Genomic DNA, 12,935 nt, shown 5'->3' with positions numbered 1-12,935 from the left:
GATTTTGAGTAAGCTGGAGGGGTGGGGGAGCTGACAACCTGCATTGCTCACAAGCTCCCAGGCACAGCCAGCTTCAAGCTGCAGCCTGTGCCCACATGGCTCTGAGCTCAGAAGGGACCTGAGCTTCGTTGGATGCTCTACTGTGACCTTGAATTATTTATTTATTTATTTATTTATTTATTTATTTATTTATTTATTTATTTGAGAGAGAGAGTGAGTGAGGGGAGAAGCAGAAGGGGAGGGAGAGAGAATCTCAAGCAGACTCCGTGCTGAGCGCAGAGCCCCCTGAGGGGCTCAGTCTCATGACCCTGAGATCATGACCTGAGCTGAAACCAAGAGTCAGCCGCTTAACTGACTGAGCCATCCACGTGCCCCTTGAAATTCTTAGTAATTTAAACTTAAACTTGTGTTTTGTAAGTAAAGTCAGGTGGCACAGATAGCCAGCACAAGCAAGGAGGAGATCCCGCAACGCAGTAGGAATGTGCCTGCCCCGTCTCTCGCTGCCCTATTTGTGTATGTATAATGATGGAGATGCCCATGAGTACAAAATTCTGGTGGGAATTCTGCAAATCTCAAAGCAAGTACAGGGTAATGTTATGTCTGTGACTTAGGAAGGTTGAGGGTGCTGGCAGCCTTAGAACCTGAATTTGCTGTCAATACAGAAAGAAAGAAATGTTCTGAGAATCATGAATGACTAAGAAACCCTAGCATATCCTTTCTGTTACTTCTCTCTCTTAGCCAACCACTTATGCCCAAAGTTATGCCACATAAGGGAAGGAAAAGTTCCGTTTCCTTTCAGTTCTTCCTTATTCATCATGAAGCAGAAGGTAGAGATTATTGATAGAATATGTGCTTATTAAGAAGTAAAATAATAAGAATAATTGAGTTGCTTTGTTCGGTGTTTCCTCTGTTCTGATGAGAACAAACTACAAATGTGTGTACAAGTTACAAAATACAAATGGTGTAATTTTGATGATTCCACGTATGAATTAACTTTACGTTTCCATTTAAAACTGGCATCACATGATAAAAAGATGAATGGTAAGTCCATGGGAGTAATTTAAAATCTGAACGCTTCTTTTCTTAGAATGACATTAAACAGCAAATATAAAACATCGTAAGTTGAGTGGCTGTGGAAGAAAAGGAAAAACTTCATCTTTTGGTACCTTCAGTGGTCCTTTTCTCCTCATTTTGCATAAGGCACCCAGAGTTTTATTTTGTACTGGGCCATACAAATTATATAGCCGGCCCTGCTCCTAGATGATGCTGATGTTCTTGGCCCACAGACTACATTTTGAGAAGTGAGAGTCTATACTGAGGTTTTGAAGGCAGAAAGACCTGGTGTCAATTGTTGACTTTACCACCTGCTAGTTGCTTTTGTGATCTTAGGTGATCCTTCAAGGAATGTGTAAAAGAAAGGCAGAACATACTTTTACGGCTTATCAGTAATGAGGGTCTAACTTGGGCTGTGATATTTTTGCTCACGAAGGCTGGTTCTCTTATCTATATCATGTGGATCATAATTTCTCCCAGGCAGGAATTCAAAAAACAACCCCCTTCTCGAAACTCTTCTTGCCCTTGGCAGACCGTGGAGCGGAACGAGCGGTCATCCCTCCTCTACTGTAGTTGGTGGTTGACCTTTTAGTCCCTCTGCTTGGATTTAAGCTCTTTGAGAACGGGGTCACGCCATGCCTCTATCCTGAACCCATGCCTGCACAGCCAAACTCAACCACAGGCAGCATCAAGAGTACTATAATGCAGATGTTTAATATTGAATGAATACACGTTCTCTGCTTCAACCAAGCAGGGTGCCGCCATTGAAGTACAGCGCATTCCCTCCAGATTCCTGCCTTCTGTCCCAATACCAAGAGTCTCCCTTCTTTTTTTCCTATTCAGATCATACCCTTCCAGGGCTAGTAGCTATGTGAATTCTTACTTTGGGCCTCTAGAAGACCGACTGTTTTCCTATCAGCCTCTTGGTGACGCTCTCCATTGGCATCGACTCAATCCCTCTTTGGAGTGACTACAGCCTTTCCAGGCTTTCCCAGTGCCCAACCAAAGAAGAACCTCTGCATCCGAGAATTCCCAGCAAAAATCCTGCACTTCGTTCCAATTGGCTGCATCCTAAACCAATCCTAGTGGCTAAGGTCATGCTAGAGGTTGGGGATCTTACACCTGAGATCACCTAAACTACTCACTTTGACAAGATGAAAGCCATTCTGTTGATCCATTTAGGACACTTCCTTGCTGATAGTGCAGTTAATCCCAGACAAATGCAACCCCGAGGGCAGGGGATGATCAAATAGCTGTTGGTAGACAACCGGAGTGCTCTCCATCCTCCCTAGGATGCCTGTTAGTGAACATTTCCTCTTCTACGCCTCGGCTCCCTAGCTAACTAGGCCCTTTGAGATAATAGCTCAGCCCTCTCATTATAAATATAAGAAAATGGGGCCCCATGGGGCATAAGGGAGGGCCCTGCTCAAGGTCACATATCTAATTAGTGGCAAAGTCAGCACTAGACCACACTGCTCCCAAGATATTTAGCTCTTAGTCATACAGCCTACTGCCTTGCCGTACCATTGGAAGATGTTGTATTTATATATTTTCTCCCCTTGTAGACACTGACTTTCCAGGGGCCAAAGACAGTATCCGTCTGCACCACAGCATTTAGTTCAGGATTATAATGAAAACTTAGCTGAGGACTACAAACATATTAAGCAGCCTTGATGATATTAGTGGAATGAGAAAAAAACTATGTTTATCACCAACGTGCCAAGCAAAAGGCAAATAGTAAGTTAAACAATTATTATTGATAAGTTATTACTGCATTGCGACCAGAGAGGGGAATGTTTTGCCTTTCCTTTAAGTAAGAATGCTACAGGAATTTAACCTAAAAGCCCCAGACTTGTGAATAATTCCTGTATATCAGACGTTCTTTATACCAACTCTATAACCTTTATTACATGGATGTATCCTTATAGTTCCGTATCTATCAATCTACCTTTATTTCCTCTTTAAGAAATGACCTGTACGAAAAGAGAAAGGAACTTGTAATCTTCAAAATGTATAGAACTTTTAACTAGTTTCTAGTTTTGTCTGTGAACTGAGAAACTTGGTTGAACCGGCTCCGAATTCTTGTTTGCATTTTTCCAAAGTGAGATTTCCCGAAGTGAGATTTCTCTTCAGCAAATGGAGAAACAGAAGGAGCTCCACATTACAAATGACGTTAAAAAAAAAAATGCCTAAAGAAGGGATCTTTGGCCATCATCTGAGGCACCGGCTGCCTCAGGCAACCGGAAACGGAAGCGGAATTCCTGCGGGTGGGGGAAGGGCGCAGGGGGAAGATAGACCCTTTGACCCCTCTGCGGGGCCCTCACCCACAGGGATGCCTGTACCCCACCTGGGCCTAAGACATCCCTCCACACTTCTCTTTGCCTTCCTATTTTCCAAATCCACCTTGTCATCACAGTGTTTTTACATTAGTACAGTTTTCTGTTTATTCCACGGATAACCCGGATGATGTCAGGGCCTATCCTTCCCCATTGGTCATCCCCACCAGCCCCACAGACTTCAAGGCTGAAGTCTGCTCAGGGAGTTTTGCCCATTCCCAGGGAAGTGCGTTCAGAACCTCCTCTGTCCTCCAGGGCAATGTCCTCCTATCATGGATTCTGGCCTTACATCCACCTAGGCATAAGCAAGCTTTCAAGTTTGTCCAGAAGGATCCACTTCCATAAAGAAGCATCAGTGAGCAAAGTGGACTTTATTAAAGACCCTGACAGTGTGACAAAGAGCGAGCAAGATGCCAGCCATCCCCGTGGCCAAAACATAACCCCCGCCACCACCTCGGTGATTGTTTGTATAACAGGTTCTCTCCTGGGCTAGGTGTTCTCAAGTTTTTACCCACACCCCATTTCCCCCCCTCCTTGGTATCCCTCTTGGTATCCCTCTCCGCCACCCCCCATCATCTAAATTCTCTTCTTTTTATACAAAACAGTTCAGTTCTCCCAAACCCCTGTCAGCCTGCACACCTCATGTTTTCCTGACATGACCCATGGGTAATATCTTCCTGCCTCGTAATTATCCTCTCCAGAGAGTAACTGCAGTTTGTAGCAATATTCTTTGTTTTCAATCACACTGGGCTTACTTGCTCTATGAAGGGTTTCCTGAATTTTCCCTCCGAATTTCCCACATTTCAACAAAATCCCCATTGACCTCTTGAGACTTCAAAAATGTAATTAATGAGGGGCGCCTGGGTGGCTCAGTTGGTTAAGCGACTGCCTTCGGCTCAGGTCATGATCCTGGAGTCCCGGGATCGAGTCCCGCATCGGGCTCCCTGCTCGGCAGGGAGTCTGCTTCTCCCTCTGACCCTCTTCCCTCTCGTGCTCTCTCTCTCTCATTCTCTCTCTCTCAAATAAATAAATAAAATCTTTTAAAAAAAATGTAATTAATGAGATCATTTATTTGATGGCGTCTATCTACTCCTCCATCTCTTCCCGACACTGCATTCAGTGACTACTTGTTGGGATCTTGGGGTGGGCCAGGCTCTGGGCAGGAGAAGGAGTGGGAATCCCTTAGCCTGCGTTAGGTCTGAGGGGTCATGAGATGTCTCCTTTGAGTAAGACAGAGGGGTCTCTGTGAGGAAGAACCACCAGAGACAAGGACGGTTGCGACCCAGACGAACCGTGCAGACGAGGACATCCCGGGGTCTGCTACACCAGGTGCTATAGGCATCGGACGCGGGCTTGCCATGGCCCGTGCCCCTGCTCTTGTTTGCCTTTCTGTTCCCAAAGAGTTGGATGTCCTGCTTGTCTCTAAGGTGTTGCCAGACTTCACCTGGTAGCCTGACCTCGGGAGGCTGGGAAATGACCCTCCCTTCCCTTTCTCCCAAATTTGGAAGTTCTCTTCCTTGGTGACTGGTATTTCTGGGTGCTCGTGGACGTCAAGGAGGAGGAAAGCATCTAGCAGCCTCCACCTGCTGCTTGCAGGACCTCTGGCAAGTGGCTAGGAAAGAGCTCCTGCCGGAGGAGGCAGTGGGAGAAGGGGCGGACGGGACCACAACAGCTGCTGCCTCCAGGGGAGGCTGAGCAGTCGGTGCCCGAGACTGTGGGGACAGAAGAGGCCGGCTGCCCGGGCTGTCTGCGGAGTGGCGCCCAGCTCCAGGCTCAGGAGGACTGGAATCTCATCCATGTGAGTCCAAGTTAAGTGGAGTCCGAGGTGGAGCCAAGAGGTGAGGGGTGCAGCTGGGACAGTCAGTGAGTCAGTGATTCATGGGGCGGGTTGGAGAATCTTCTCCTAAAGGGCTGTTGTAGTTAGCCTCTGCAAGATGTCTTTGCTCTGACCTTCACCGCGTGTCCCCTGGGCTCCTATTTTCCCAGTTTGGAACACTTGCCCGGAAGGGGCTGACCTGAGCTAGGACCCACTGTCTCTGGGGAAACGGTGATTAATCTCTTGCCTTCCTTCCTGTATCTTTTTTCCCAGCCTGGCCTGTGTCAGCCAGGGTCCCTGTACCATCAGGTATAACGTGCGTTGACAGAGCAGGGAGACGCATAGGGAGGAGACTGTGGGAGAAAGCCTCGGGGTGAGTGAAGGAATCCGGTGAAGTTGGGAACATGGCGGCCGTAGACTTGGCTGGCCGCCCTGTCCCTGGTAGGGCTGCTGGCTGTAGCTGGTGTCCCCAGTCTTCTGCAGTCACCTGAGGAAGCCCCTGTTGAAGGTAGCTCCGTGCAAACTTTCTATCAAGATTGTGGCAGAATGACCAGGTGAGCAGGACTTCCTGTGTCATGGGAAGATGTTGTTCCTGCTGTGCCCCCTGCCCCAGGACACCCCAGCTCCCCTGCCAGAGTCCCCTCTACCCTTAGCTTCCTCATCTCTGGCCTCCACCATGCATCCGCCTATCACTGTCCTTTTCTTCTTCCTCACCACAGGGTATCTCTCTGCTACTAGATCTCGATTTCTTAATGGCCTGCTTCTCACCCCATGATGTGACATTTCCTTCCTCACCACAGAGCTTGCTCAGATGCTAACTCCTATTACCCAACCAAATGTGGTCCCTGACGCAATCTCCTCACCTAACCTCACCTTGTCAGGTTCTTAATCTCTCACCTATTGAAAGAGCCATAATTGTGTTTGTTAGCCAGCACCTAGTAGGAGTGGGGAGGAGAGGGGCCCGGCCTGGACCCCCTCCCATTATTGCCATGGGTTCCAGTTTGCTTCCCCAACCTAGAAAGCCTAGAGGCTCTTGGCCTAGGAAGAGGGGAGACCCAGCCTCTGGCCTTTGGCCAGAGGACCAACTCACAAATCCCCACTCCGTGCTCATGGTGCTGGGGCCCCTTGAGTCTCCCTAGGAGCCAGGCTGGCTAGACTCTGGGACTCTGATTCCAAGCTCCCAGCAGGTCAACTTGGGTCCAAAGCCCCGCATCAGGGGCCCGCCTTCAGGGCTCCAGCACGAATATGTAATGAAAAAGCCACTGGAGCCTTCTGACAGAGCCCCATTGCCCTTTCTACTTAGAGGAGTGGAGAGGATCTGGCTTGTGGCTCCCCCAGGCTGTTCACCTGCCTGAGCTCCGAGAAGATGATCCTAGAAAAACAACCCTTAGCTCCTGTCAAGTGGGGAAGGCTGACAGCAAGTGAGCCTAGAGCCTGGGAAGACTCATTTCTGCTTTTACTAATCCAGTCAGTAACATTGTAATCCATCATTTCATTTGTCCTTCGATACACCTTGCAATTTTTCTTGAAAACTGGGCATAATACAGTGGATGAAAGGAATGGAGGAAAAACGGGTCTTTAGTGAGAGGCTTTATAGGAGACATAAAACGCTTCTGGTGAGGCGTGGGGCTGTGTTTGCTGCTTGATGTAACTGTACGTGTCAGAGGCTAACCTTCTCTGGCGTCTTTGCTTGTGTCACCCCTATTGTTTTGGGGGTCTCCCTAGAGACTTGCTAAATATTGTCTGAGACACGTGGTTCTTTCTGTTGTATTCCCCTGTGACATAGGAACCTTACAGCTAGGATGGTGAGGTGTGCGGAAGGAGGAAGGAGGAAGTGCTCTGCGAGCCTATGATTAGGTCCCAGTCTTCCGTGAGCCTGTGTCCCTGGGTGGTGGCCCCCCCCCCCCCCCCGCCCAGTGCGTCTCCGCCGCACGGTGTCTTCTCCCTCAGGTGAGACACGAAAGTGGGTGGGGGAGGGGCCGGAGGTGGGTATTTTCTCTCTTTCAGGTCCCTTGGGCTCTGGTAAGACCTCAGGAAGTTAGGCTCTCTTGAGGGCAGATCTTGTAAAGAACGAACTAATCTGGGTACTTTCCCGTCCCCTTGCTGGAAGCACCAGGGATCTTTTCTCTGATCTTCGTTGCGAATCTGGTAGAGCTCCTGGATATAAAACTCATGATCGGGTGGGGGTCCCCTTCTGACTGCCCACCCCCTTGAATTTCTCTCAGACTCCTCCACACCGAGCCTCCAGCAATGTGTCCGTTGCGCTTTAGGTCTTGCCACCCTGGTGCTGTTTCCCTGGGGGTCTCGGCTCCCAGGCTTCTGCTCCAAGAAGTGGGATTCTCTGTATCTGCCTCTCTGTCACCTCCATTTTAGGGGCAGCTCTTGGTCCTATGGCCTCAGTCTGATGGGATATAAGAGTTGCTGGGTTTTTCTGTTTTTTGTTTTTTTCTTGTGTGGACAGGAAAGGCAACTTCCAGGCTCCTTACATGCTGGACTGGAAATTGGAAGCCTCCTCACCATCATTTAATTAGATTTTTCCAAAGTGAAGTTAAGAGATATTCAGTTACCACCCATTAGGTATGTGACTCCCCTGCTGGTGCTCTTCCTCTCGTTCCTGAGGCTCACCGAAGGTGAGGTGGTACATTAAAACACCTCAGAGACTGGCCTCGGGTCCCCCAGGAAGTCATGAGCGGATCCCAAATTTTGCTTCTTTCCATAGTCATCATCAGATAGGATTTCCATACCCAGGCGCTAGTACGACACCTGTTCCAAGGGACGAGAGAGGTTCAGCAACCAGGAGTAATGCCCAGGCCCTGCTCCGTCTCCAGCGCTTTTCCTCCCCTTTGCCCACGCTTGCCCATAGGGAAAATAGGAGGGTCCCCCAAAGCAGGAAAGCTCATTTGCTGAATAAAGATGGAGTGATCAGGGCATATTTGACTAGAAAATGTTTTCAGATGTGTTCTGCCCACACCCAGGGCCCACAGCGTGGTACCAATCCAGACTCCGTTATTCGGTCTCATACAGAGTCGGAAGGTGGCGCTGACATTGAACACAAAGGCAGTGGGGCTCCCTGGGGTTACACACACAAAGCCCCCCCACCCCCACGCCTAGTTTTAGAGGCACACTATGCACGAATGTACTGAGACCTTGCTGGTGGAGACCGACACAGAGTCCCCAGAGGCCAGTCTCTTGGACTGCAGATCACTCCCTGGTGTCAGGTGCTATGTGTGGGGCTCCTATTCCTGGAGGCTGCCCTTCAGGGAAGGCTTTAATTCCCCAAACTGCCCAGAATCTCTAGGTTTAGGGCAGGGTCCCCTGGTAGAGGAGGGCATTCTAGGCTTTGAGGACTTTCCATTATCCCAGGAACTCCAAAGTGAAACCAGCCTGTTTCTTGTGGCCAAAGGACCAGGTTTGGGTTTTTTTAGGAAGGCCAAGGGGCATTTTAGGGCCTCGGGGCAGCTGCCTTGCCACGGTTCCTGTGAGCATCAGACTCTGTTCCTTCCTCCCCCTGGAAGGAGGGTGCTGATTATCATGCAGTGTAGGGAGTGTGGCTGTTCTGGACTGTGGAAGGGAGTTTGGACTGTCAATGACAGATGGTGGTGATTTCCCTCTCTAGATTCTTGTTATACCTGCTGACATGGCTGCAGGTAATTGTGCTTGTCACATGGTAATTTACTAAGCAATTTATTGCTGTTTCCTACTCCCTGCCAGAAAAGACTTCCAAAAGGAGGAAAAGGTTAATTTTACCCTCTTTTCCAGAAAATTTGGGGCTACTGATCTTCAGGGCAGTTTATTAGTTGCCTGTGGCTGTATACTGAATTATTCCAAATCTTAGCATCTTAAAACAAGTAACATTTATTCTCTCACAGTTCCAGTAGGTCAGGAATCAGCTGCCTCGCTGGCTCAGGGTCCCTCACAAGGCTGAACCCAAGGTTCTGGCCAGGGTTACAGCGTCATCTCAAGGCAGATCTTGGGGAGGATCGAGCTCTCTGCTTCCAAACTCGTTCATGTGGCGTTTGGCAAGCCTCAGGTCCTTTCTGGCTGGGGTCCTGGCTATCAGTTCCTTGCCACATGGGTTTCTCTGTGGGGTCGCTCACAGAACAGCATCCGGCTTCCCTCAGAGCAGTGTGGGAGAAAGGGAGAGAAAGCAAACAAGAGAGATGTTACTGTTGTTTGAGAGGCTAATTTTGGAGGTGTCATTCTCTCCCTTGTGCTGTATTCTGCTTCTTAGGGGTGAGTCAAAAGGTCCAAGCCCCCAGTCCAGGGGAGAAGATGACACGAAGTGTGAATACCAGGAGGCGGATGATGGGGAGTCCTCTTGGAGGCTGCCTACCACCAGTTATTAATTCGTGTGTGTGTATGTGTTTTTCCCAGCCCAAGTCAGAAGCTACCCGGCATCCACAGTATGATCTATCTAGGCTTCTATGTGGGAGGTGAAGATAGCTGGGTGTTCCTTAGACAGAACAAAGAGTGTGCAGATGGAGTCACTGGGTTGAAAGAGAGGGAGTTGCCTGAGACTTCAGTGGCTCCAGGGACTTGAGGAAAAATGGGCAGAAGAATCCACACTCATTAATGTCTTGTATGTGGATCCCTGAGCAGGAGCAAGACTTCTGATGGGGTGAGCTGATGCGTTTGCTGGGGGCACTGAATATCAAACTGCTTAGTCTCAGGAGCTGGGTACAAGTCACCAGATCCCCCAGATTGCCAAGAGGCTGCGGAGCCACCTGCCTTTAATGGACCACATGGTCTTGGGCAGTGACCATCCCAGTAGCAACCATGATAGACCAAAGACCAAACAATTTTTCCCAGGTAATTTTTGAATTTTTTTTAGCCCTAAAGAGTAAAAGAGCCCTCAGTAACAACTAGTATGAGGAGTCTTTTCATCCGAGTAAATGGAGGGCTAGAAAGAATTTAATTTAGAAAAGTTAAGGTATATGAGGTTCCCTTTACCTTGGCATTGCAAAAATATTTTATATTTGTATTTATTATGTATTTATCTTTACAACTCTTTTTAGGTATTGTTTACTCCTTTGATAGAAGGGAATATCGAAGTACAGAGCGGTGACTGTTTAGGTGGCTAGCCCAGAAGAAGCAGTGAAGGCTCGAGAGCCTTCTTGTATTGTGAGGAATCCATTTACCTGGCTTAAACAAACCAAAGAAAACAACAACAAAAAGAAAACAAAAAAAGGAAATCTATTGCCCATAACAGAGAAGACCGGGATTAGGGCTGCAATCAGGCGGTGGGGGCACCGGCATGCTGCTCCCCCCACAATGTTTGTCTTCATTGTTCCACGTTCTTCATTTTCAGGCTCTGTGTGGTGCCAGGATGTCTGCCAGCAAGTTCTGACCCAAAGCCTTCCAGATTCAAGTGCCCTGGAGAATGTGGAGGCTCTCGCTAAAGTCTCTGTGAAATCTCACTATCATGTGGACTCCACTGGGGCCACATGGCCCTGTCCTAATCTCTCAAAGGGGAGAATGGAATGCTCTTTTGGAACAGAGATAATTTCCCCAGAAATGCGTAGTATTCGATCAAGACACAGTTGATTTCCACTAGTAGAAATGATCACTCCAAACATTGCGTTTTATTCCCTTATTGGATAGTATACTGATTATATACAGCTATTAGCAAATTCATGTGATCATTCCTGATGTACTCTGTATAACCCTGCTTTTCATCCACTTCACCGGTCTACAAATCTCACTCAACATAATTCATTAATGGTTGGAGTATGTCTTTGATACATTCATTTTATATTTGTGTGAAAGTCACATTTTTAACTTTTCAAAAACTGTATTTTAGGAAGTGTGAGTCGGCTACTTTGTTCCTTTTATTTACAATCCTCATTTTCCTTTAAAACCACCTGGATAATATGTATCCTTGGAAAAACTGTAGCTTTAAATTTGCTGAATATTTCAAACAACTTGCCATCCGGGTTAGTCACACTTGAACCCGGATCATCCAGCGCCTCCCCCCGCCCCCAACCGCCCCGCCAAGCTGCCCAGGCAGATGCTGTGCAGAACAGAGTTGAGTCAGCCCTACAAAGTCCTGAGCAAATTGTAGGTGAGTGGGCAAAATGAATGAGTGTTATTATTCTAAGCCACCCAATTTGGGCTTCATTTTTAACAGCAATAAATGATACAAAGGGACTTTCCTTTAAATATGTCTTTGTCTGAAAATTTTATGGCAACCACGTGTTAAATTTAAATTCTTTAAAATACGTATTTGGGGGAAAATTCAAATTAGAAACATAGCAAGAGTTGCTATTTGTGTTTCCCTTACTATCTTAAGCGACTTCTAATTTCCAAGTCATCTAGGGGTCGAAAGGCATACTAAAGGTGAGAACTGCGGGGGAAGCTACTTTTTTCTTCAGAGCCCATCAGTCATTCCAGTGTTCCTCAGGAGTGACTTGGGAAGATTGACATTCCCCATGACCTTAGAGAAAGTTGCACTTTTGGAAGGCTGGCCCTTGGTGTCTCCCACCTCCCCTAATGAACTTGAGCTTGAAGACTCACTTTGACATGAAACAGGTAGACCACATCAGTCCTCCAACTCTATCTTTCTTTATTCTTCCACGTGTGAGTCTATTAAACTCACATTTCTGTAAGCCAGCCTCTAGGTCTTTCTGTCCAAAACTGTATCAACTCGAAGAAAAATGAGAAGCAGACAGCTCTTTGAGAGGGACTTGCCTTCTATCTCAGCATAATCAATTATTCTTGCCCTCTCCAGCATGGGAGAAAGGAGTGGAACAGGGAGAGGGAGAGGCTTGTGGTCAGAAACTTTAGGCTTGGTCAGAGCTCAAAGAAATACAGCTGGTTGAGCTTATGAGTCTGGTCTACTGTCCAGAGCTACATACATGCCTTTAGGAGCCAGGGGCCGCATAGTGACCTCCTCTTCTCAGAGAGTCTCAGGGACAAAACGTTGGGGTAGAGAGTATAGCAACTGACTGAGTTTGTTGCTGAAACCTTTCTTGATTTGATGCTTACGGGCACGGGAATAGTATTTGAGCCTATAGAGAAATAATAGGTTATTAAATGTCAAATGTATTAAGAACAATTTTCTTATCAGCAAATAAAGTTTGTATAGTTCATATTCGTTCTTTGCCATCATTAGAAGTGATCCATGACCAATTTTCTTTTGATTGAAAGATACTGAATAGTAGAAAGCAAGAAGAGGAAGAAAAACAGCATCTCCTGGTAGCGCCACCTAAACACAAGCACAAATAACATTTTGGCAGAAACTTAATGCTTAATGTGACATACTCATGATTACATAGTTGGTTAGTAACAGCACTGGGACCTCAACACAGAATCAACAGTCCTTGCACATCTGAATCTTTCTGATGGTGGCCACTGATATCTCTTGGTGTCATGTTTATACATCGCTGGCGCTGTACCTGTCTTCTCATTGATGTTTACTTTGCCATGAATTCCACATATTTGTGTGTTCCCATCTCCTGCCTTTGACAGGATTGTAGGAGAACAGTCCTAGAGTGAAAGAGAGAAGCTGAAAAATAGTTCCAGACTGAAGGAGACTAGAGAGACATGACAAAATGCCACGTGTGATTCTGAACTGGATCCTTTGGCTATAAAGGACATTTATTGAGACAACAGGTAAAACTTGAATGGTGTGTGTGGATTCAGTGGTAGTCATGTTTCAGTGTGAACTTCCTGGTTTGAATAGCTGTGTTGGGTTATGAAAATGCCCTTGTTTGTAGGAAACACACCAAACA

This window comes from Zalophus californianus, chromosome 13, assembly GCF_009762305.2.
Source record: "Zalophus californianus isolate mZalCal1 chromosome 13, mZalCal1.pri.v2, whole genome shotgun sequence".
Lineage (NCBI taxonomy): Eukaryota > Metazoa > Chordata > Mammalia > Carnivora > Otariidae > Zalophus > Zalophus californianus.
The sequence above is the reverse complement of the archived record's forward strand: the minus strand, read 5'-3'. Positions refer to the sequence as shown.